We start from the raw sequence: 26,811 nt of genomic DNA, 5'->3' as shown, positions 1-26,811 counted from the left end.
GCTCCGAATTGAAACGTGCAGCGAAGGCAGGGTGGACTGATTTTTAGGTGGGGGGGCGTTCGGTCTGCAACATCGGGCGACACACTGCGGCTGCCCACTGCTCTTAGTGGAAGGATTGTATCTAACTGGGGTCCACTGCAGAGGACAAATTTTGTTGCATGGATGTACAATGACAATAAAGGAAATTATTATTGCTTAACAAACAGATGGCAAATATTCCAGTGTCAGGTGTTATTTACCTGTATATAGCCCTGTTGGTCTATGAGAAGGTTTTCAGGTTTCAGGTCTCTGTAGATCAGGTCCAAAGCATGCAGGTACTCAAACGTCAGAACAATCTGAGCAGCATAGAACCGAGCATGAGGCTCACTGCACAAAATATGCAGAATTGAACAGAAAGAACAATTCAGTGGAATGAGAAGAACAGATCAGTGCTTGATATGGCCTGCAGAACAGTGCTGAAGAAAATATGACAGCATAAAGCAAAGTTGAAGGAGATAGCAACAGTTTAGTGACCAGAACAGAGAAGTCACAGCTCCAGCATTCACATATGACGATGCCTTCAAAATGTTTGTGTGTGGAATATGGGGCTGCATACAGACACAAACCTAAATCTGCCAATTCTCCGCAGATGAGAGAACATCTCTCCACCTGCTACATATTCCATCACCATGTACAGGTTTGTATTGTCCTGTGGAAGACAGAACCTATTAGTGACACACAAACACACATGCAGACTCACTCTAACCACATGCACATGGGCTGGGAAGCCATCCAGCATGGACTTTACTGCTCATAATCAGTGGTGAGCACAGCTAACTGAAAAGTTAACTTTTATAACGCTAAACAGATAAACTGATAAAAAAATTATTGGAAGTAGAGCTGCCACAAACGACTATTCTGATAGTTGACTAGTCAATGATTATTTTTCCGAATCATACCTAAATTGCAGCTTATCGCATTTTATCGATATTGATACCATGATCAATTCGGCTTATCAATCCAATTCCCTTATCGATACCTCCTGTGAATTTTCTGTGTGCTACAAGTAGGCTTTATAGGTTTTCAATATCAACAACATTTTATTGAGTCTTAAATTAAATATGAAATTGGTCACTGGATCCTTGATCTCCGGACATAGAGAAAAAATCTGTATGTTTTTGTCAAAAGCATTTCCTTTCAGACATTACCAGCATGGATGTCTCTCCATATGTCTGAGCTGAGCTCAGCTGGCTGCTGGAGTCGGCAGGTCTGCAGCCATACAGTCTTGGGTTGTTGCACGTCAGCCAGGACGTCTCATTTTGGGAGGGAAAAAAAACACTTTGATCGATTGCAGTTTATTGTTTGTATTACAATGTTTGGTAAGAGGTGTCATTTGATTTAAATGGTGATTCGCTTTGAAGTTATTAACTCAACTCAGCTGAGAGTGGCACAGCATTTGTAGCAATGGAACGGAAGATGATTCTTGTTTCTTTCTTGCAACAAGACAGGAGTCCGGGTTAGTCACTTTAATCCGCAAAAGTGACTCACGATTGACATATTTTAATGGCTTTGAGAGGGGTTAAGAAGCAGAGTTGGAGCTTCTGAAGAGGAGCGAAGCAAAGATCCATGAAGCAGCGGATCAAAGCACTGATTCATTGGTTCAAGGTTCAAAGCAAATGACTCGTGGACTACTAAATTCATCGTCAATGGATTCAATAGTCAATGTAGTTGTAACTAGTCAATTAGTCGTGGCAGCCCTAATTGGAAGTTACAGCTAACCGCTAACTTTTAGTATTGACTCGGCACACTGTCAGCTACTGATAAGCCAGTTTCGACTTTGAGCACCGCAGGCGCTTCTGAGTAAATTCAAAGGTGATCACAAACCCAAAACAAATAGGCCACAGGCTGGAATAGGTCCAGGGAGCACCCCCCCCCCCCCACACACACACACACACATACACACAATTTAATTAAGCCATATTTTTTAGATTCCCTAAAGATTTTCTAAAACGTTTCTTTTACTCCAACAAAAGTTAATGATGAATCAATATCTGCTAGATACTATCAAACTAGAGATCTCTGGCTTTCATATGACACCAAAATTACAGTGATATGTGAAGAAGAATTCAAATAACAACTACATTAAAATTCCATATTTATGCTTCAAATTCACATGTTGCTTCTTGAACGCAGTAAACTTTGACAGTATTTCACCTTCTTTCTTAAAGTGGAAAAATGTGCTTGAATAAGTTGTGTAATACAGTAGTGTTCAGAATAATAGTAGTGCTATGTGACTAAAAGATTAATCCAGGTTTCGAGTATATTTGTTATTGTTACATGGGAAACAAGTACTACTATTATTGTAAACACCCCCTTTTCTATTTTTTTTTTTTTTTACTATTAGCCAAATTTCATAGCCTTAAGATTGTGCATATCTTGAATGCTTGGTCTTGTTGGATTTGTGAGAATCTACTGAATCTACTGGTGCCTTGTTTCCCATGTAACAATAAGAAATATACTCAAAACCTGGATTAATCTTTTTAGTCACATAGCACTACTATTATTCTGAACACTACTGTATATCAAATAAAAACTTGTTTTACTACCACTATATTTCAAGAACTTTAGGTCCTTTCACACTGAATATGTCAGATGCGTCAACTGCGTCAAAAAACAGTCTAAAAAGCATTATTTTCAATGAGACCTGTTGCTTTTTAGATGCGTTAGAAGCGTTGCGTCAAAAGCCGAGCTAAATTGATGCTTCTGACTGGAGCGCGCATTGCTGCTTGTCGGCAGGCTGACGCGGTCAAAGTTCAGTCCAATCCAACTTTCAATGCTCTGAGCTGTGAGGTACCTATGTCCTACGTATGGGCCAAAACATGGAAGACTAGTGGCAGAAACCACTGATCTATACAAAATGGATCGGTGTAGAAACCACTGATCTCTACAAAATGGATTGGTGCAGAAACCACTGATCTCTAGAAAATGGATTGGTGCAGAAACCACTGATCTCTACAAAATGGATTGGTACAGAAACCACTGATCTATACAAAATGGATCGGTGTAGAAACCACTGATCTCTACAAAACGGATTGGTGCAGAAACCACTAATCTCTACAAAATGGATCGGTGTAGAAACCACTGATCTCTACAAAATGGATTGGTGCAGAAACCACTGATCTCTAGAAAATGGATTGGTGCAGAAACCACTGATCTCTACAAAATGGATTGGTACAGAAACCACTGATCTATACAAAATGGATCGGTGTAGAAACCACTGATCTCTACAAAACGGATTGGTGCAGAAACCACTGATCTCTACAAAATGGATTGGTACAGAAACCACTGATCTATACAAAATGGATCGGTGTAGAAACCACTGATCTCTACAAAATGGATTGGTACAGAAACCACTGATCTCTACAAAATGGATCGGTACAGAAACCACTGATCTGTGCAAAACATACGTGTGACAGGAGTGCTCATTTATGGAGCAGTTTTCGGAAGAAAAATCCTTCGAAATGTTTTTTGTTGTTTGTTACCTCAGAATTTCTGATTACTGTTAAAAAAGTTTAGAACACTTGTAATTAAAATAGCTAAATAAATCAATAAATGGTTCTTTAGAAACCTTTCATCTGTAAATTAAAACCACCTGTTATTTCAGATTAGATAATTTCTTGTTTAACATAAGGAACCTCGGACATTTATTTTTAGACAAAATAACATGGAAATTTGTACATTTTTTTTTAAGTCTGGCAGATTATTTATATCTCATTTCAACCAGAAAAACAGACACTGTAAATAAATACAAATGTTTATTATAAATGCAACAGGAAATAATTTAACAATGACTGCAGTGTGATTGTAAAGTAGGATTTCTGTGACATAAACCTCATGATGAATTTTTTTAATGTTCATTTCAACTTGTAATTTCGCCAGAATATGTAATTGCCTTTAATGTTGTTATCAGGAGAGAGTCATTTCTAAAATATGAATCTGAGCGCAGTAAGTGGAGCGCTTCTACCTGTGCAAATGTCTTTGGACTTTGATTCATGGACATTTTTAATGATCCGTTCATTTATTGTTAAAATATAAAATGAAACAGCTTTTTTAAAAATAATAAAATAGTTGCTGTTGAAAGAGCCTTTTATTTAGAAGCAGGTGATGATATGCTGGATTTTCAGGACCAGATGAAGGTCTCTTCTGCAGCTTTGAACTCTGGTGGTGTTGCTGAAGAGCAGAGATGTTTTCTTTCAACTAGACTTCGTGGTGGGGGGGCAGCACGGTGGCTTAGTGGTTAGCACTGTTGCCTCACAGCGAGAAGGTTGTGGGTTCAATTCCCGTGGCCTTTCTGTGTGGAGTTTGCATGTTCTCCCCGTGTTTGCGTGGGTTTCCTCCGGGTGCTCCGGTTTCCTTCCACATCCAAAGACATGCGGGTTAGGTGGATTGGAATCTTTACAATTGTCCGTAGGTGTGTGTGTGGGTGTGTCTGTGCTTGTTTGTCTGTTTGTGGCCCTGCGACAGACTAGCGTCCTGTCCTGGGTGTACCCCGCCTCGCACTCTATGACTGCTGGGATGGGCTCCAGCCCCCGCGACCCTTAAATGGACTAAGCGGTAGAAGATGGATGGATGGATGGATAGACTTCGTGGTGTTCAGCTCATCAATAGAAGTTTGGTTGTCTGCACAGCAAATGTTCCTGATTGGGACAAATAAAAATATTTCTTTAAATATAAAGAAACACTAAACAGTTTATATATAAAAAAGGAAAAAGAAAACGATGGAAAAAAAAACACCCCAAAAAATAAGTTATTTAAAGTTGAGCTTTTGTGGTGTCTGAAAAAAGCTGTAGCTTTATTTGGTAAAAATAAAAAAGACTGAACCATTTACACATTAAAGCGTTCACTCAGATCATCTGTGCTAAAAGGCTATGCTAATGTTAGCCGATCATTAAACCTTCACAGCAGTTCAGTAAACTTCATGTATTATTTTTACATTATTCTCACCTCGATAAAGCTGCAGAACTAAACTCCGTTGGGCAAACTGGGACTTGTTGGAGATTTCGGACTGAGTGGGTTTGCTCCATCACCCCGGCTGCCTGCCTCGGTCTGCCCATTGATGATGCCTGAAGGCCGGCTTCTCCATGCGGGTCGGCCCGCTGTCGCGGTTCGATCGATATCCCACCAAGTCCTCAGTCCTCCCTCGGTTGGCGTCACTCCGAAAAGTAGCTGAAAAAAAGCTTCTCCCAGCAGTGTGATGGGAGAATCATTCTACTGCTGTTTTTTAAAGCTTTTTTGTGGTTCAGGCGACCCAAATTCAAGATGGCGATTGCTGAACGTTTTTCAGGTTGTGGAAACAGCCAGAGTGTGACGTAGCAATCCCGCCCCCTTGCCGCTTCTGAAGCGACGCGTCTGACGTCATGCGTCGGATACGTTAAAAATGCATCCAATGGATTGGGACGCGTTGACCTATTCCAGCCTGTGGCCTAAAACAATCGGAACATCGGAAATTTGTGCTTGTGGATCACAAAACACGTGTGCAAATCAAGGACTATTTGTCGATGACCCTCTGTACATTTGCAGGTATTAATGAGACAAATTTATCACCATAAGTGTCTTTTCACTTGAAAAAGTAAAGATTTGCTCATACACGCTGTCTTCTTCCACCTCGCATACCCCTCAGCATACTGCTGCGTAGGGGAGCAAAAACTCTGCATAAAGCTGCTTAACCCTCTGGAGTCTTGGCGATTTTTGAGCATTACTTTTGGTTTTACCATCATAATTTACCTTAAAAACTGTTTGTTTGGCCTTTTTTGGCGGCATTTTTTCAGAACAACCTCACCTGTGTGACTTTACAGTTTTTCTTTAATTGTGACATAATGCATTACAACAGTGACCCAATATTCATCCCAACAGATAAAATTTGAATCAGAAAAAAGTTTTTTACTGTGAAAATCAGAAAAAAAATTTTAATGAACCATTTTCATAACTTAGAATGTAAATATAAATTGCAAACTTCAAAAATATATGTAAAAATGTAGCATAAACAAAGTTATATACAACAAATCACATTTAAAATGCAGGAAATGTTTCAGGCATTTTTTTTTGGGGGGGGGGGGGGGGGGGGGCTATTTACATCCAATAAGATGCCACACAAATTATATTTGTGCCAATCAGAAAAACAATTCCTGTTCAATGCACATCAGAAGCTCCAAAAATTTGTACAGATATTCCACCTCATTATCCATGTGCATTTTTCCCCAATTCCTTGTTTTTGTAGCATTTTTATTGGTATTGGACAGACTGTCCTGACTGTGTTAGAGGCCAAAAAACAAACAAACAAACAAAAACGATAGAAAAAGGTGTTTTGGACTTTTGGGGGAGGGGGGAGTCTGTACCTGAACTCCTGTGTTCTCCACCCCTGGAGCCTGTTCTGTGCTCCAGGACTCAGCGCTGGAGCAGAATCGGCTGCCCAGCACAGATCGGTGAATCCACCTGCTCTTGTTTGTCCAGACCAGAACAATAAAATCCAAAGTCCAGAGCATGATCAATCTGATCATTGATCATGCTCTGGATCAGACTGTGATGATGTGCTCCACGCTTTGATCATCTTCATGAAGTTCCAAAAAACAAAAAACAAAAACAATGAGAGACTTGACGCGCTGTTTCTGATTATTTTGATGCACTAAATAAATATAAAACTACACCACACACTAACCACAGACACTAAAACACTCCACCACATACACTAAAACACACTCCAGGCACGGCAAATATCACAGCTTTTTGCGTCTGCTTGTCGCTCCACACAAAACCACAATTTTCTTCTCTTAGCAAGCAAATTACGTGGATTGGGATCACTGTTTATTTGGTAATATTTTACACCAGTGATAAAGACAAATGTATCTATTTTTTTTGCTTGTTTGCTGTCGCAGACAGACACGGAAGAAAAGTCCTGTTCGCAAAATGCGTGCAAGCACACACACACACACACACAGACCCACCCACCTGGGGTCTGGGGTCTGTGCATTGTCATCAAACCCACGTGAAGTTGGGGATTGTGATTGGTTCATTTCTGATTTTTCTGTCAATGATAACACCTCTTTCTCCTGCTGCAGCTGAGGGAGTCCTGTTTCATTCCAGTCCTCTTGGAGGAAATGAGGAAAGGAGGAAATGAGTCATTTTGCTGCCGCTGTCTGTAAAACGCGCAGCGAATATGAGAATATTATCCCCCAAAAAACTTGAGTAAATTATTAATCATAATTCAAGTTATACTTGGCCTTTTAACAAAATGTAAAAAGTGGTGTGGAGGCTGAAGTGTCCACATTCAACACGCATTCAAACAGACAGAGTGGAGCCGATTGTGTGCTATATCCGCTTAATTAGGTCATGTGACTTTTGATGCGCGGGTGCGTCATTCGAGTCCAGAGGGTTAAACTCAGCGTAGAGCTGCTTAAACCCGGCATAGAGCTGTATAACTTGGCGCAGTCGGTATGCTGCAATATGCAACTCTACGTTTGCCCCTGTGTGAAAAGGGCTTTAGTCACATTAGCTGAAAGAGACAGAGGTAAAGTGACCAACTGCTATTCATTTTCAGTCAGAGTGGGCATTTACAGCAACAAGAGAAAAGTGGTCACTATGCCCCCAACTAGGTGGCGCCAAATAAATGAGAAGTTTATTTTATGCAAATGCTGAGCAATGCAACAAGGTGAATGCCAATCTGAATGAAGGCAGCACAACAGGGTAATGAAATGTAAAGAGTCATTGCCTTTTTATGTATCTATTTGCAGAAACATCACTATTGTAAATCTTTTAATATTGGTTAGGGCAGCAAAATTCATATTACTCAGGCTTGAGAAAATAAAAAATAACAATAAAAAACTGGTTATGTACTATATTAACAGTACTTTTCTTCCTTCTTGTAGGTGGGCTGTCTGAAGATGAGCCAAGGTTCAAAGTTGAAACACAACTCACACCAACCTAAAGGTTGGAGTATACACTACACATCTGGGCCTACACTCCTGGACAGGGTGAGTATTGGGAGTATCTGAGAGTACACTACCTGAAGTAGTACCACTGCACCTTCACACTGAAAGGAGCCAGTTGAGGTGGTTCAGGCATCTGGTGAGGATGCTCCAGTTGCCTCCCTAGGGAGGTCTTCCAGGCACATCCATCTGGAAGGAGGCCCCAAGGAAGAACCAGGACATACTGGAAGAATTGTATTTCCCATCTGGCTTGGGAATGTCTGGAGATCCTCAAGGAAGAGTTAAAGGACTTAGCTGACAATAGGGAAGAGTGCAGTGAGCTGCTTCGTCTGCTGCCACCATAACCCAGAATAGGATAAGTGACAGAAAATGAATGACTAAATAAATGAATGAATGAATGTGCACTGTACAAACTAAAGATAGAGACGAGAATGTTTCTCAGACACATGGGTCAGAATTTAAAGAAGGTGGCCAGTGCATATGAACATAACTATGTTATGTTATGTTATGTTCATATGCACTGGCATATGTTATAAGTATTCATACCCCTTGGTATTTCATGCATTTTAATTAGTTTATGGCATTTTAAATGCAAAACGTAAATCAGGCTTGTCAATATAAAAATTTCTAAAATTATCTTCCTTAGACTCAAACTGAAAGTAAATCTCTACAACTTGATATAAATTAATTAAAAATATAAAAGCCAAGATGATGGGTTGCATAAGCAATCAGCCCCTTTGGTATAATACCTGTAAATAATCAGTTTAATTGCCAGTGTTCTTCAGACAAGTCAGGGGATGGATACATGAACATTATATATATATATATATATATATATATATATATATATATATATATATATATATATATATATATATATATATATATATATACACACACACACACACACTACACAGTTTTCAACTGTGTTAACGAAACACTTTTTGAAAACAGTGAAAAGGTTGTGCCTGTTTCAGTGTGGACAAGGCCGTAGTTTGTAATTTTTGAAAGGATGTAAAGTTGAAGTTGCAGAATTGTTTAATTAAATTCAATATATTTCATTTATATAGCGCGCAAATCAAAACAAAGTTGCCTCAAGGCGCTTCACACAAGTAAGGTCTAACTTTACGAACCCCCAGAGCAAGCACACAGGCCACAGTGGTAAGGAAAAACTCCCTCTGATGATTTGAGGAAGAAACCCCAAGCAGACCAGACTCAAAGGGGTGACCATCTGTTGGGACCATGCTACCGACACAATTTACAAAACAATTCACAAAACGAATACAGGAAATGTTGCCGTGCACAGGACAGGAGGGTTGCAGAAAACAGAAGAAAATTTGAAGAAAATATTTGATATGAAAAGCGCACTCGCAGAACATATACTTTCACCAACAACAGCCAACAGAGGAGCGCAGCCTAAATTCTAAAAACCCCTCAAAATCACAAAAGGTTGAGACACTGTGTGGAAAATGCAAATAAACACAGTGATTCAATTTGATCTGTAATGTGCCTTCTGTAAATTCAGAGAACCAGTGGAAAAAACACAGATGCATTGCAAATATTTACAGTAAAAAGAGTTTTCCACAACACAATGGAAGTATGAACAACATAAAATTATTTCCAACTCAAGAAATTTCACCGAGTGTTAATTTTGACAAGAATTTTAAATTTAGTTCTTGTCATAAGCTATTCTCACTCACCATCCAACTTGCCATGATCCACCACATGCTTGGGGCACTCGCCAAGGAGTGGAAACTGTTTTGGTCATGTTAAAATTTATTCACCACTCAATTTCACTCATCACACGGCCACCCCTTACACACTACTAACACACCACTCACATGCCATCTGTGTGAAAAGTACCAAGTTTTTCAGAAACTCCAGATCCATGAACAGTGACCAGAAAGCAACAGATGACGCCACTGAACTCCGTGTACGCACAGTAGTCACATAACATGCACGCACAGCAGTCACACAACACATATACACCGGAATTGGTGGCAGCAGTGGTCAGGTATAGCACACCAATAGTTTCTACTAACGCACCACGCACATGCTTTCAGTGTGAGAGGGCCTTGAGTTACTGATTGAAAATTATAGTAGTTTTAAAGTCACATTTTAGCAATTTTATTTTGTTTTAGTAAAATCTAATTTTGCTGAAGGACAGTCTAAAAATATGTTTCAGAATTACACATACTTACAAGCCCCCATCACATATAGCAAGAATGTGGAGGAACCAGGAACGAGGCATGGTCAACCGGTGTCAGAACGCAGACAGACTGCCTTGTCCACATCTGTCAGATTGCTTCCAAAGTATATGTAGATGACTGCTGTCAGATGGCCATAAAAGGCACTGCAGACTGCCCGATGTCCAAATGTCTGGATGGCAAACATAGGACCGGAGCGCTGTCCCTTTGCACAAGACCTGTACTGGACGTTAAACAACAACTAACGTATGGCCCGGACCCACACTGTATCTTTCCAAGCCAGCATCTGTGCGGTCACCCATTCCCATTCAATCACTCCTTCGCTCGTCATCTTTTTCCCAGGCTCACTGTCCTCACGTGAATTTTACTGCCAGCTAAACTCCATTGTATCTGCGTGATCATGCACATGTGCGCACATGCACGTGCGCACACGCAGCAAACCTTTGTTGAGAGTCAAAGCACCTTTGCTTAAACGTTTGAAATGAGCTTTCCCACTATTCATCAGATGCAGGCAACTAATTTGTTTTTGTTTTTCTTGTTTGTTTGTTTTTTTCCCCACAATGCAACTCTACATCGTGATTTCTGGTTGGATTATCACATGGGATTTATTTATGGCGTTGTTGTTTCCAGCATTCCACCACAGCTGTGTGGTCCTGAAGCACTGTGCTGCGAAATGCTCCTGGGGGTGAGATTTATGTTTCATATGTTGTCATGGTGAAACAGTTCCACGTCATAAGTCTGACAGAATTAAATGTGATCAAGCAATAATTTGTTTATTACAGCAGTGAGATCAATTCAGCTCTGAGCCTCTGATGTGAGGTGCGACAGCGTGCACATTTGTCCGCCAGCCGCCGTGGTTTGGCAGATCTGATAGGCACAATATTTCACATTATTTATGTCACCCATGGGGAGGATATTATCTGTACTGTAATGTCTATTATGGTTATAATAGCCTGTCCAGATCTGCAGCGCCATGAGCTGTGCGACACATTGACTTGCAGTGGACACGGTGCTTTCGGCTTGTTCGCGCTGTGTTAACATGGCCTGCACATGGATGGCTATGTGCCACAGTGTTCAGTTCTTTGGGTCACTGGTTAATAAAACAGTAAAAATTTCATTGGTATGGGAATCTGGTTAAAATATTAAGAGGAATTAATTTTATACCGTCATTTCAGTTGTAAGTTTATATTATATATTCCAGTAATCTTTTATTATGTTTGGTACATGACGGTCATTAAAACTGAGCATGTGCGGTTGCGCTCATATCTTTGTAAAGCGTTGATCAGTCTCGTCACTTATCATCAACCCATCATCAGGAGCACACAACCCGTTGGTATGTAGCAACTTGTAAACTGTGAAATGTGTACTGAAAGCTACCAATTGCTAATGTACCTTGCTTTAGAAGCAGTTTAAAGCACAGTTAGTTTGTAATTATTTACTTTACTGCGCTATGTCCGTGTAGCACAAAAGAAAGTTGGTTAAATTGCATCACATGTGGTGCGTGGCGTGTGGGGAGGGTGCTCTTAGTTAGCCATATTAGCTGCAGCCAAAACTGTGTGTTTGGTGATTACCAAGCCGAATAATGTAGCGGACGATAGCGTGGTAGGCTTTAAAGGAGTAAGTTTCACAATACACCTTACAGTGCGATGGGACCTGGAGTAGTAAAATTTAGCCCACCCGCCTACCTCCAGTGTAAAGGGCGGTCTATGAGCGTCAAATTGGGCTTTATGCACTGTGCCAGTCGGAGCGTGGGGGAGCTGCGGGGCTTACTGCGTTAGTGGGAGATTAGAAAACCAGGGAATATAGATTGGATGGGGTTTATAAGAATAATTATAAGTATACAAGTATGAAAAATTAGAAATAAAGGTCATATTATTTGTAGCTAAATAGTAGAATGTATTGTTTAATTGAAATGATGTTGCATTTATATTCAGTGAATATAATTGTAAACTTTGCTCATTTCTGTGTGTTTTCAGATTTATGACCTGTGGTCTGTTCTGTTTCAAATTACAATAAACTATAAAACTAAAGACAAACACGAGTCATAACAGGTGTGCTGCCTGTCACTAACCCATTCGGAGGGTGTAATCAAAACATCCGAACAGTCATAAACCAAAGGCTACCAGTCAACATTGTGGCCTGGGTTTGAAGCCAGTACAGAGCCCGGACCTTCCATACACTTTCTACTCAACTGTTAACCTGTAAGCTATAGAAGACAAACTAACAACATGACAGAAGAGGAGAAAATGGAGAGGCTAAGGCAAAAGCGTATAGTGGCCCAGACTGCATTCACCAAAAGAGCCAACCATCTCATCTTGTGGGCAGAAGCACTAGAAGAGAATGAGCTCAAGAGCGAGTGGAGAAACTTTAAAGGGGAACACGCCAAAGTTACGGACGCGGGACTTGATTATGCCATGGCCCTGCGAGAATTGGAGGATGAAGAGGCCACAGAGAAGGCGGATCAGGTCGACAGGAAAATAATGGAATGTGACCATAAGTTTGATGATGTTAAGGATCTTGTCTTAAATAGCCTCTGGACCAGGTTTGCTGAGGAGCAAATCTCTACTCTCATAGAAGAGGCCGGCTCAGCCCTGGATCAAGCGGAAGTGACTGATCACCTGAAGATGAGCAGGATGGAGCGAGATTTGGCAAATAAAGACCTCAAAAGAGAAGTTGATGAAGTCGACAGACTAGTTGCTGAGTGGACAGACATGATCCCTCGAGCTAGGTTTACAAAGTCAAGAGACGACTGCAGGAAGCTGAGGAAGTGACTTGAGAGACTAAGTGATAAGTAGGCATGGCGTCGAAACAGTTGGTCTGACGATGAAGAGGAGCAGAAAGAACAGGTGAAACTACATGTTGCGGAGAAAAAGAACCAAGACGAGCAAACTGCGTCTATACATTCTGATCCTAACACTAACCTGTCCTGTCCCATAGATAGTCATACCCCTGTAAGAGAAGTCCGGCCTAACCCTCCTGGCATTCCCACCTATCTCAGCTATGGTGTACTTCCAGATGCTGCAAGCACGCACTGCAAGTCCAAGGAGCTCCCGGCATGTACCCTGGGCCACTCAGCCTCAAACCACAGATCACCCTGGAACGAGCTCGCCTGCCCACATTTTCTGGTAACATGAGAGATTACTACCGCTGGAAAGCTGAATGGGAGGACCTTCAGAAGCTGGGGAACCCCCATGGAATAGAAAACATACGTACGTTTCATCTCCTTGGAAGCCTAGACGACAAAGTCAAGAGAGACCTCGTATTGTCCAGCTGCGGATCTGCCAACGATGTCTTCAGACTCTTGGACAACAAGTACGGAAACAAGCCTAAAATAGTGTTCCTTATCTCAAGAGAAGTGCGTGGACTGCCACCTGTCAAGGGAAACAACCCCAGAAAGACAATCGAACTGATTCAGGCTGTCGAAAGAGCTCTTCGTGACCTTCAAGTCCTAGGGGAAGAAGATGCTGTGAAAAACCGGCTTGTGGCACAGTCGATTGAGAGCAAGCTGCTGGATTCCCTGAAAGAAAAGTTGCTAACATATAAGAACAACCCAATGAGCAGCTTCTCCGCAAGGAATCAATCAATCAATCAATCAACTTTTTTCTTGTATAGCGCCAAATCACAACAAACAGTTGCCCCAAGGCGCTCCACATTGCAAGGCAAGGCCATACAATAATTATGAAACACAGTCTACGTCTAAAGCAACATAACCAAGGGATGGTCCAGGGTCACCCGATCCAGCCCTAACTATAAGCCTTAGCGAAAAGGAAAGTTTTAAGCCTAATCTTAAAAGTAGAGAGGGTATCTGTCTCCCTGATCTGAATTGGGAGCTGGTTCCACAGGAGAGGAGCCTGAAAGCTGAAGGCTCTGCCTCCCATTCTACTCTTACAAACCCTAGGAACTACAAGTAAGACCGCAGTCTGAGAGCGAAGCGCTCTAATGGGGTAATATGGTACTACGAGGTCCCTAAGATAAGATGGGACCTGATTATTCAAAACCTTATAAGTAAGAAGAAGAATTTTAAATTCTATTCTAGCATTAACAGGAAGCCAATGAAGGGAGGCCAACACGGGTGAGATATGCTCTCTCCTGCTAGTCCCCGTCAGTAGCTGCAGCATTCTGAACCAACTGAAGGCTTTTTCGGGAACTTTTAGGACAACCTGATAATAATGAATTACAATAGTCCAGCCTAGAGGAAATAAATGCATGAATTAGTTTTTCAGCATCACTCTGAGACAAGACCTTTCTGATTTTAGAGATATTGCGTAAATGCAAAAAGGCAGTCCTACATATTTGTTTAATATGCGCTTTGAATGACATATCCTGATCAAAAATAACTCCAAGATTTCTCACAGTATTACTAGAGATCAGGGAAATGCCATCCAGAGTAACGATCTGGTTAGACACCATGCTTCTAAGATTTGTGGGGCCAAGTACAATAACTTCAGTTTTATCTGAGTTTAAAAGCAGGAAATTAGAGGTCATCCATGTCTTTATGTCTGTAAGACAATCCTGCAGTTTAGCTAATTGGTGCGTATCCTCTGGCTTCATGGATAGATAAAGCTGGGTATCATCTGCGTAACAATGAAAATTTAAGCAATACCGTCTAATAATACTGCCCAAGGGAAGCATGTATAAAGTGAATAAAATTGGTCCTAGCACAGAACCTTGTGGAACTCCATAATTAACTTTAGTCTGTGAAGAAGATTCCCCATTTACATGAACAAACTGTAATCTATTAGACAAATATGATTCAAACCACCGCAGCGCAATGCCTTTAATACCTATGACATGCTCTAATCTCTGTAATAAAATTTTATGGTCAACAGTATCAAAAGCAGCACTGAGGTCCAACAGAACAAGCACAGAGATAAGTCCACTGTCCGAAGCCATAAGAAGATCATTTGTAACCTTCACTAATGCTGTTTCTGTACTATGATGAATTCTAAAACCTGACTGAAACTCTTCAAATAGACCATTCCTCTGCAGGTGATCAGTTAGCTGTTTTACAACTACCCTCTCAAGAATCTTTGAGAGAAAAGGAAGGTTGGAGATTGGCCTATAATTAGCTAAGATAGCTGGGTCAAGTGATGGCTTTTTAAGTAATGGTTTAATTACTGCCACCTTAAAGGCCTGTGGTACATAACCAACTAACAAAGATAGATTGATCACATTTAAGATTGAAGCATTAAATAATGGTAGGACTTCCTTGAGCAGCCTGGCAGGAATGGGGTCTAATAAGCATGTTGATGGTTTGGATGAAGTAACTAATGAAAATAACTCAGACAGAACAATCGGAGAGAAAGAGTCTAACCAAATACCGGCATCACTGAAAGCAGCCAAAGATAACGATACATCTTTGGGATGGTAATTTTTTCTCTAATAGTCAAAATTTTGTTAGCAAAGAAAGTCATGAAGTCATTACTAGTTAAAGTTAATGGAATACTCAGCTCAATAGAGCTCTGACTCTTTGTCAGCCTGGCTACAGTGCTGAAAAGAAACCTGGGGTTGTTCTTATTTTCTTCAATTAGTGATGAGTAGAAAGATGTCCTAGCTTCACGAAGGGCTTTCTTATAGAGCAACAAACTCTTTTTCCAGGCTAAGTGAAGATCTTCTAAATTAGTGAGACGCCATTTCCTCTCCAACTTACGGGTTATCAGCTTTAAGCTACGAGTTTGTGAGTTATACCACGGAGTCAGACACTTCTGATTTAAAGCTCTCTTTTTCAGAGGAGCTACAGCATCCAAAGTTGTCTTCAATGAGGATGTAAAACTATTGACAAGATACTCTAACTCCCTTACAGAGTTTAGGTAGCTACTCTGCTCTGTGTTGGTATATGACATTAGAGAACATAAAGAAGGAATCATATCCTTAAACCTAGTTACAGCACTTTCTGAAAGACTTCTAGTGTAATGAAACTTATTCCCCACTGCAGGGTAGTCCATCAGGGTAAATGTAAATGTTATTAAAAAATGATCAGACAAAAGGGAGTTTTCAGGGAATACTGTTAAGTCTTCTATTTCCATACCATAAGTCAGAACAAGATCTAAGATATGATTAAAGTGGTGGGTGGACTCATTTACATTTTGAGGAAAGCCGATAGAGTCTAATAATAGATTAAATGCAGTGTTGAGGCTGTCATTCTCAGCATCTGTGTGGATGTTAAAATCGCCCACTATAATTATCTTATCTGAGCTAAGCACTAAGTCAGACAAAAGGTCTGAAAATTCACAGAGAAACTCACAGTAACGACCAGGTGGACGATAGATAATAACAAATAAAACTGGTTTTTGGGACTTCCAATTTGGATGGACAAGACTAAGAGACAAGCTTTCAAATGAATTAAAGCTCTGTCTAGGTTTTTGATTAATTAATAAGCTGGAATGTCTTCCTAAAGAAACAGGAAGACATTCTTTAGGAGTTGGATCAGCTTCAACCCAGCTCAAAAGACTATACTGAGAAGTCACAGAAAAAGAGTAAAGAAAAGAAAGCATTTACCAAAGCTACAGCTACTCAAAGGGGCTCTCAACCTAGTTTTTGCATAAACTGTGGGGACGAAGGGCATGCAGGTAGACCCTTTGCCTGCAAACCTTTCAAGAAGCTTAACCTGTCAAGCAAAAAGGCTCAGCTAAAGTAGTCAGGAGTGTGCTTCAAATGCTTACGCTTCCACGATGAAGATGGCAGCTGCAGTCAAAAGTTCCTGTGTTCTAAAGAAGACTGTCGGAAAGGAGGGTCCTCAGACCACAACTACTTGCTCTGCCCGTTGCCACCAACAAAAAAGAACGATAAAAAGAACGAAGAGCAGAGTAACACAAAAGTGGAAAAGAAAGGACTTGGATTGACTAACAGACAAGAGCAAGTCCTTGCCAAACTTTCGCCTGAGCTGAAAACAGCGGTTAAAGAAGCGTTCTCAAATAAGTTCTCAACGGCTGTGTGCACAAGTACTGGCAGTGAACCCAAAGAGTACCCAGTAGTGATGATGTTACTCTCAGTGACATCCAACTCGGGCCAGCTAATAGGGACACTCATTGATCTTGCTTCAGATACTAATTATATCTCAAATGAAGCTGCTGAGCGTCTGAAGCTAAAAGGCAAAAAAAATCAAGTTGATTGTCCAAGGAGTTGGAGGAATGGAGAAGGCAGTTGCGACCAAAAGGTATACTCTGAGACTAAGAGTAAAAACGCAAAAAGGTACAGTGGGAGAGCACAAGCTCCTATGTTATGGCTTGAAGAACATCACAAAGGTGAACCAGGCAGTCACACCACAGCAACTGTTAAAATTCTTTCCTGACATCGCCGCTAGTGACTTGGTTCGCCCAGAGAAGATTGACCTGCTAATAAGTCACAGGGAAGGTCGCCTGGTCCCACAGCCAGTCAAGGTGGAAGGAGACCTAGTCCTCTGGGATGGTCCTCTTAGAATAACAGTCGGTGGGGCTCATCCAGAGCTCTTTGAGGAAGTAGATCTTGCAGTCCACAGGTCTGAAACTTTGCAAGATCAATGAGAACAGCTTCAAAAGCCTACAGAGAAGTTCTTGTGGATTCTACTGAACCTATTAAAACTCAGATGGAAGATGGCGGAACAACCCTTCGAAGTACTGCAACTACCAACAAGGAAATTTTTGAATTGTTTAAATGGGACAGTGTTGGCGCAGCCTGTAACCCTCTTTGTGGTGGCTGTAAGTGTGGTAGATGTCCCCCTGGTGGTAAAGAAATGACGCTGGGAGAAGAGAGAAAAATCAAGAAGATCAAAGAATGCCTTACTTACGTACAAGCCAACAAGCATAGCGAGTCACCTCACTGGGATGCAGCTTATCCATGGAAGGGAGACCCCACGACACTGCCAGACAACCAACGTGCAGTGGAGGCAACTTTCCTGAACACCGAGAGATGCCTCGAGAAAGAACCAGAGTGGAAGGCTGCATACAGGGAGCAAATCCATGAGATGATTTCTAGAGGGGCTGCCGCTAAGCTCACAAAAGATGAACTCGACAACTGGAAGGGACCAAAGTGGTACATCAGTCATTTAGTTGCACCCAATCCCCAATCATCTTCCACTCCTGTGAGGATTGTATGGAACAGCAGCCAAGAGTTCCTTGGGGTGAGTTTAAATGACCTTCTGCACAAAGGTCCAGATGTCCTCAATCCAATCCGAGGAGTCCTTCTGTGATTCAGGACGGGATTGTATGCCGCCTTAGGCGATGTGAAGAAGATGTACAACTCTGTGTGGCTAAAAGACAATGAAGTCCATCTCCATCGATTCTTCTGGAGGGACAACCCGGAGGATAAGATAGAAGTCTTTGTTGTTGTCAGAGTAAACATTGGGGATAACCCTGCAGGCTGTATAGCCCAGGTTGCCATGAGAGAGGCCGCCAGTCTTCCACAGTTTGCAACCATGGTTGAAGAACGCCATGTTCTGGTGGAAGACAGCTATGTCGATGATATACTGACGTCGCACAATGACATCAAAACACTGGAGAAGATCACCAAAAGTGTGGAAAAGATCTTAAAGGCTGGAGGCTTCTCACTAAAACCATGGGTCTTGACTGGCCAAAATGGGAGGTCAGAAACATCAGCTATCACCAGCACAGTGAGCCAACTCCACTTGCGCTAAAGACTCTGGTGTTGCCTAACCAGATGCGAGACGAAGAAAGTAAAGCACTGGGGTTTGGCTACGAACCTGAAACAGACAAACTTTGTGTGATGACATCCATCAATTTCTCGAAGAAGCGAGGCAAGATGAGGACGGGAATTGATTTACGGGATGATGAAGTGAGAAGTAGCACTCCAAACCCTTGTCAAGAAAGATGACTTTAAGCTTGCTTTCAGCTTGTTTTCATCTTGGAATATAATACGTGCCATTGGATTAATACACACGTTGTTGGAATAAACTGGATAGTGTTTGGTACTTTCCCGGAGTAAGTGAGGTCATACCGGACTTTTCCATTGCAGATGGGGAGGCCCACGGGATGAACTCAGTGGTGAAGATGATGGAATATGTCTAAGATGATTCTAAAATGACAAAGTATGATCAAATGAAGTATTAATGTGTTGAAAGTAAAAGTTGATTAGAAAAAGTATGTAACAAATAAGTAAAATGAATGATTAAACAGTTGTTTTTCATAAAGGGTGCAGAGGAGAAAGAAGAAGCTAGTGATGTCGCAAGAGAGGCCAGAAGAGCTGATGATAAAAACAACTGAAAAATGATTAAGATGTAACAAGATATGAAATGAATAATAATGAATGAAAATGTTGTATATGATCATATGAATGGTTTCTATGTGAAAAAGAGTTGAAATGAAATGATTGAATATGATTAACGTGATTGATGTGAAGTATGAATTCTCAGAAAAGATGTGTCAAGCAGAAAAACAGGAAACTTGCACAATAGAGTTACTGATAGCCAGGACATGAGTTCTCCAGATGGCTTCCAGTAAAAGAGAGGAGTAGGGAGGGGGTTTTGAGTCACCATCATCCCCATGGTAACCAAGATCAACTCAGCAACAACAAGAGTTTCATATAAAAACTGAACAACAACAGGAAACGGGGTTATTCTTCCAGGGAGAGGTGCTGTTGTTACTTCTCCGCTGCTACGAGGAGATCACAAGACTTGACCATCTTGTGAGCTGCAATTGGAATCGAGGAGCGAGAGGATTGGAGACATAAGAGATTATTTGAGAGAGTTTTCAACTCCCACTCAGGCCGTCCAGTCACGGAGTAGCAGAGCATTGGAGAATAATCACTGGCCTTAAGTCTGAGTGGGGAAGTTTCAACGTTTTCTCTCTCATGGAACATCACATCGTACCAGAATGGATTAGATCAACTTTTGGTTGATTGAAGAAGGAATAACCTCTTATGTGGATTTATTTCCTGAAGGACATAAACTCTTATGTGGATTTAATTCATGAAGGATTACAACATCACAAGGATCGTGGTCAGCTAACAACTAAAAGCTGATGAAGAGGAGACCAAGTTCATCGAACTGGGGATTTTAACATCAAAAAACCTCCTCCCCTCACTCCTAGAAAATTTGTTGAGAAGTTAATCCAGTCCAGTCAGAGTAAGATCAGACAGCATTATTGAATCAGAAACAAAAATCTCTGCCAATTATTATTCTGATTATATTTGAATTACTGTTGTGAAATTATCATCATATAACCGATTTTGATTATGTTGTCAGCACTTGCAAAACCTGCAATAAATTTCCAAGCATGCAGTTAAAGTGTTACGGCTCGGACATTGGATTTATTGATTCTTCTTAAGGTGTAAAAGTTAAAGTTTTTTGGGTGTATAACATCAAAAAAGTGCTCTAAAAGGTTAGTCTGGTTTTTAACGAAATTAACGCATCCTGGGGACTCGCTGTACGAGTCACTAAATTTAAAATCTAGCAACATTCCAAGAGCCCTGATCCATAAGAGGAGAGCTGCCGTTAACGGGCGTGGCCGGCTCGTATCCTGGTTCCAGAAGGAGGCTATTCGACCGGGGTGCGAGATCAGCGTCAGTGGGGTGGACGTCCGGATGGAGGCAGTGAGCGGCTAGACGAATCTCCTCGCCACCAGCTTGAACAGCCTTTGTGCAGCCCCGCCGGGTAATACCCGCGGAGACACGAAGGTCGGACCCCAGAGACGGAGAGCTGGTTTTATATATATATATAAAGCGGGATCTGACACCCTTTAACTCATCGAATACTTCTAAGCCAGGTTGCTTGCTTCTACGACCCTATCGGTCTTGCCACACCTGCTAAACAGAAAGGAGTAATGCTTGTGAGGGGGTCCTACCAAGAAGCCAGCACAGGCAACCCAGCCAAGGACACTTGGGATGAGCCACTGTCACCAAAACTCAGAGAGGCTGCCATAAGACTGTTTGAGGAGTATGTCAGACTTGGCCAAATACTGTTCGAAAGAAGTCTCACTCCCTTTAGAGCCATTGGCTGCCCCTGGGGTATCACATTTTTGGATGGCAGTGAAGCTTCCTATGGTGCCATGCTCTGGGAGACTCAAGAAGGAGTCGTTGTGAGATTGGTGGAATCAAAAGCCAAGCTCACTCCTCTCGACCAGAAAGGAGATGTTATCAAGGCAGAGTTATGTGGAGCCGTCTTTGCGACCCGTTTAAAGAAGTACTTTGAGAAGCACTGCTGCCTTAAGGTTGATCGCTGGATCCACTTTGTAGATAGCCAAACTATCTTAGGAGCCATTCAGAAAGATAGTTATGGCTACCAGACTTTCTTTTCCAACCATATTGGTGAGATACAGATGGTGGGGCCAGTGGAAGATAGGAGATGGGTCGACGGTAATCTCAATATAGCTGACACTGTCATGAGGGGAGCTACTCCTGAAGAACTCAATGAAGAATCAGAATGGCAACAAGGGCCTGAGTTCCTAAAACAATCTGAAGTAGAATGGCCTGTGAAGATGGTCAGTGAGATTGTAACAAAAGTTGCTGATGATGTAAAAAGAATGCGGAGGAAGGCATTTTCAGCTGTAACAACCAGGGCTCAGGCACGAAAGGTTTTAAGTTCCTGCAGCACTGATGATAGCGCTGCTGTGGAAGCAAGTGTACTACGGCCACTACCAAAAGATCAAAGGCCAACCCAAGCAGTGAGTCAGCCAAAGAGAAAACCTTGGAGTGTGGGACTTGTGCGCTTAGTTGAGCCTGAACAGCTCAGTAGCTTGTCAAAGCTATGCGGAACTGTTGCCTGGGTTTGACGAGGTGCAGAATCTTGGTTAAATATGAAGTATCAAGCCTTGGTGTCAGTAAAGTGAGAGGCAAAGGGTTCTAAGCTGTCTGCAGAAGAGAGAACAGTGGCCTTCCAAGCTCTTGCCCTCGCTGCCCAGCGTGGCGTGAACTTCAAGACTACAACCTTGAACCGCCTGGTTGTAACCAAACATGAAACCACAGGACTCCTGCTTTGCGGTGGTAGAGTCCAATCCTGGAATGAAGATGGTACAACTGTACCATTGATCCCCTTTCGGTCATGGCTGGGGACCTTGCTGGCTAGAGAAGCTCACAGTGCCACTCATGAAGGTGTTGCTGCCACCCTACTATGCACGAGAAGAAAGGCGTGGGTTGTTGAAGGTCAAAGGATAGTCAAGAAGGTTATTAACGAGTGTATCGCTTGCAAAAAGCAAAGAGCCAGACTATGCCAGCAAGTGATGAGCGACCTTCCTCCTGAGCGTACTAGCAGAGCAAACCCACTTGAGTATACTACATTAGATCTTTTTGGCCCCTTCGAGGTGAGAGATGCTGTTAAGAAAAGAACCAAGAAGAAAGTCTGGGGTGTGGTGTATTGCTGCATGGCTTCCAGAGCAGTCCACGCAGACCTTGTCGACGACTTGTCTGCCGAGAGCTTTCTTCAGGCCTACTCCAGATTCACTGCCCTGAGGGGTCATCCTTGGAAGTTATGTTCCGACAGAGGCACAAATTTTGTGGGTACCAAGCTTGCTCTGAAAGACTTACACAGGCACTTAGTCTGTTTACAGAATGGGTCTGTCGAAAGCACAGCATGCAAAGAATGGAACTGAATGGCAGTGGGACTTCCATCCTGTGGACTCACCCCACAGAAACGGAGCGGCAGAGACAGCTGTTAAACTTATTAAAAGAGCGCTCAATAGCCTCAGTGGAACAACAGACTGCTACACTTGGGGTGAATTCCAGACTCTTCTCTACTCAGCAGCCAACCTGACTAACGAGCGACCTATCGATGCCAAGGCACAGGAGCAAGAAGAAACTGTGGAATACTTGACTCCTAACTCCCTCATTTTGGGGCGCACTGGTCATGGAGGAGACTTGTACAGGATCGACGTAGAGACCCACCCTTGGTGCAGACTGAGGGCCGTCCAGGCGGGAATCGACAAGTTTTGGTCAAAGTGGAGTGAACTAGCAGGCCCAAACCTGTTTATCCGACACAAATGGCACAGAGTGGAAAGAAGTGTCAAGGTTGGGGATCTGGTTTGGATCGCAGACCAGAACGCCCTTAGAGGACAGTTCTGGCTTGGGTGGATTGTCGTCACCTATCCGGATAAGACTGGTGTGGTTCATGATGCTGATGTGGTGACCTGTATTGGCCTTCCTGCCCCCCTCATATCCAGAGCCCAGGTAAAGGACTCTACTCTACCCTTGACTATAATCCTTCACAGAGATGTACGGAGACTAGTCGTTTTGCTTCCTGTTGAAGATCAGCAGAAGGTATGAAAGTCCTCACCAGTGGGTACCCAAAGGACTCTTTCTTTGTTTAGTTAGTGGATAACCCTGGGAGGCAACTGAGAGTTTAAGGGGAAACCTGCGCTCAGTAGGAGGCAAGGTGGTGGGGCCTACCTCTTTAGTTAGGGCTTTGAGCTAATTATAGCTTTGAAAGACATTCACATTGTTTTTATGAAAAGGCTCTACTGACTGTGTAGTGGCCTCCTTGGATTAAGATCAGTCGGCCAAGTGGGAGGTGTTCAGTTCTTTGTGTCACTCATTAATAAAACAGTAAATATTTCATTGGTATGGGAATCTGGTTAAAATATTAAGAGTAATTCATTTTATCCAGTCATTTCAGTTGTACGTTTATATATTCCAATAATCCTTTATTATGTTTGGTACATGACGGTCATTAAAACTGAGCATGTGGGGTTGCGTTCATATCTTTGTAAAGTGTTGATCAGTCTCGTCACTTATCATCAACCCATCGTCAGCAGCACACAGCCCGTTGGTATGCAGCAACTTGTAAACTGTGAAACATACACAGTACATACATACACAGTATGTAGCAAAACTGAATGCCTGTGGAAATCCACCCGGCTCCAAGTCCATAAGCTGCACCTTAAAGACCTTGTTTCATCTTTAAATAAAATGATAAAAGAGGCCAGGTCTAACTACTTTAAAAATTTAATACTGGCAAAGAAGGTAAATCCAAAAGTGCTATTTGACACTATAAATACACTTGTGTCCCAAACTGCTCCTACATTTTCTCTGTCCTATGAGGCAGATTGCAATGATTTTTTTAAAGTTCTTTATTGCAAAGATTAGAGACATAAAAGAAAAACTTAATTCACCCGGTTGTCTTGGCCTTGCCCAGACAAGAGGGTGCAGGACCCCACTGATGTGTGCAGTACATTTTGTGTCACTACATCATATAACATTGACACTATTGAAAATTTAAACAATAAATAACAATAAACAATAAAAGTTTTTCACAATGACATTTTTCCAAACTGAGTGCAGTAGTATATTCAGCAGGAGACCACTGTGTTCAGTGAATTCAGCTTGGGACTCCGATGATGGCAGTCGCATCTCCTCCACTCTCCCTTATCTCTGTTCTCTGCTTTAACCTTCAAGTCCCTACTTCACCAGACTGTGAATTCCTCAAATTATATTGGATACTGGATCTATTGGACTACTATTGGATTAACCATGGAATTGATCAGCAGGTCTCTGAACACTACTGACACCATTTTTTCAACAAAAAGGTCAGGACCAGGGGATCCTACCTGCCCAGATGGAATGCATCCTGCAGGCTATGTTCTCGACTCCTGGAGTTCTTGGCATGTGGCATGCTTTGTGCCTTTCTCTGTTGCGGACGTCGAGGATTTATTCATTTTTGGTCTTATGGTAGCAGGGCTGGTACTTTTTGGCTTATGTGCTGCCCCGATCTACCGGAAAATTGGCAAGACGGTGGCATTAAGAACCACAGCCCCTTGCTTGTCCGTCATGATTAACGAGGTTGGCAAGGCAGTGCATTCTCAGACTGCGATGACTCTTGAACTCAGACGCAAATTGGATGACATCTTGGAGCAGATGCGTGCCTTGCAGTTGATTTAATTGGGAATATTTTTAATTCATAATTGGGATTTGGTTGTTCAAGTGGAACTGTTAAAAGTGTTTTTCACTGCTCAAACCACAACATTACAGGCTTATCAAGCCTGAAGGTCAAATTGCCCGACTGTTTTCCCTCCAGAGGAATTTCTTCGGCCTGGGGAACATTTGGCTGTTTCTTATCTCAACTCACAAAGACAATAAACTGTTTTCACAGGACTGAAGCATGCTCTATTCCCTCCCCCCATCAAACATCCCCCACTCCGGCACCTGCTCACGTCATTCTTTTCCCCTTCTGCAGGGGCGGTGAAGTTTTAGCTGCAGCTGGCCTCCGTTTCTTCCCCAAAGCTGACGGCAGCACATCTCAGGGTTGCTGCGTGGCCTTCACCCACTTGCCTCAATTTGGATAACAAGACGTGTGACAGTGTATGTTGCACACGAATAAAAGAATGAAGATTATTGAATAACAATACGCGTACGATTTTTATTTTATCATTGGGCAAAAATGCATCTGTCAGATTTTCACTCTGGATCCAGCCCTGAACTGGTCCAAGATGGCGACCGCATTTCTTGTGCCTCAGCAACCAATGTGGCATCTACTCTGATGTCTTTGATGAGGCTTGTTTGAGTGTTGAAGCTTTGCTTGTTTCACCAAAAGCTTTGTTACTTCAAATCTCATTTGAAAGCTCAGAGAATAGTGACATCTACTGGTCACAGATTGATTACATGCTGGATGTGAACATAAAATCAAACACAGACATGAAGACGGACAGTTTAAAATCATCCTTACCTTGAATGAGTATTCCAACTGCACTAGAAAAGGAAAGCTGACAGCTTGTAGAATTCTCTTCTCATTCAGAGTGTGTTCTATCTGTTTCAGCTTCACCACCTGGAAGGCAAAAATGACCATACTTTTTACAACTGTAACTGATGAATATTATTCCCTTAACTACAAGACTGAAATTTTCTACAATTTCAATTTCAAGATGGCTCCGTGGATGATCCCTCAGTACTGCACTCTCTCGTACTAAGCACATTTTATGTTTTTTTTTTTTTGTTTTTTTTTTGCACTCTGCTCTTCTTCCTTGATCTCTTACACCAGGGGAAGGGCTCATAAACATTGGACTGTCATCTGCTGGAACTGCTGGAACTGCTGGAACTTTTCACTGGTTTTCACTCAACTATGGAGTTTTATAGATGTTTTGGTTGGAGGAGCAGCAGCTCTGTATGGAGTTTACAGGAGACACCGGCAGGGGACGAGAGCAAGAACACTCATGAAACTGAGACAGCAGGAATTATCCACTGCGTTGTTGTCTATTCACCTTGCCAATGTCCGCTCTTTTGAACAGGATGGATGAATTGCTGTTCCTCAACATTGAAAAACTCAGATTATGGCAGATCTGCCACACTGTGTTTGACTCAAACCTGGCACAGTAAACATATCCTCAACAATACTCTACACCTGTATGGCTTCCAGCTCCTGCACGTGGATCGTGTAACAGAGCTCTCTGAGAAGACAGGAGGAGGTGAAGCATGCTTTTATACAAATGAAGGTTGGTGTACAGATGACCCAGTGTTGAAGAGGATGTGCAGCCCTCAGCTGGAAACTTTTTTCATAAACTGTCCTCCGTTCTATTCACTGCGGGAGTTGTCCTCATTTGTGCTGGTCGGTGTATATATTCCACCTCAGGTGTGTGTAATGGAGGCACTGCAGCAGCTCGCTGACAAGCTCCTAGATGTGGAGAGAAAGTACCCAGACTCCATGTTCATCATTTTGTCAGAGCAACTATCATCCACAAACTCCACAAATACAGAAATGTGAAATGTGAGGATCCTGTTTGTGAACTTCA

At 42.1% G+C, this 26,811-nt stretch overlaps 1 long non-coding RNA gene and 1 pseudogene across 1 annotated transcript; one reads left to right on the top strand and one right to left on the bottom strand.

Annotated features, from left to right (window-relative positions):
• LOC117526246 overlaps positions 1 to 26,811 on the bottom strand; it is a 207,199-nt pseudogene that overhangs the window by 87,514 nt on the left and 92,874 nt on the right.
• LOC117526247 lies at positions 4,935 to 26,640 on the top strand. Its single transcript, XR_004565239.1, has 3 exons — positions 4,935 to 4,948; positions 7,447 to 7,448; positions 26,536 to 26,640. It is a non-coding gene; the product is annotated as an uncharacterized LOC117526247 (long non-coding RNA).

Source organism: Thalassophryne amazonica, chromosome 15 (genome assembly GCF_902500255.1).
Source record: "Thalassophryne amazonica chromosome 15, fThaAma1.1, whole genome shotgun sequence".
NCBI lineage: Eukaryota > Metazoa > Chordata > Actinopteri > Batrachoidiformes > Batrachoididae > Thalassophryne > Thalassophryne amazonica.
This window is presented reverse-complemented; position numbering and strand designations above follow the sequence as displayed.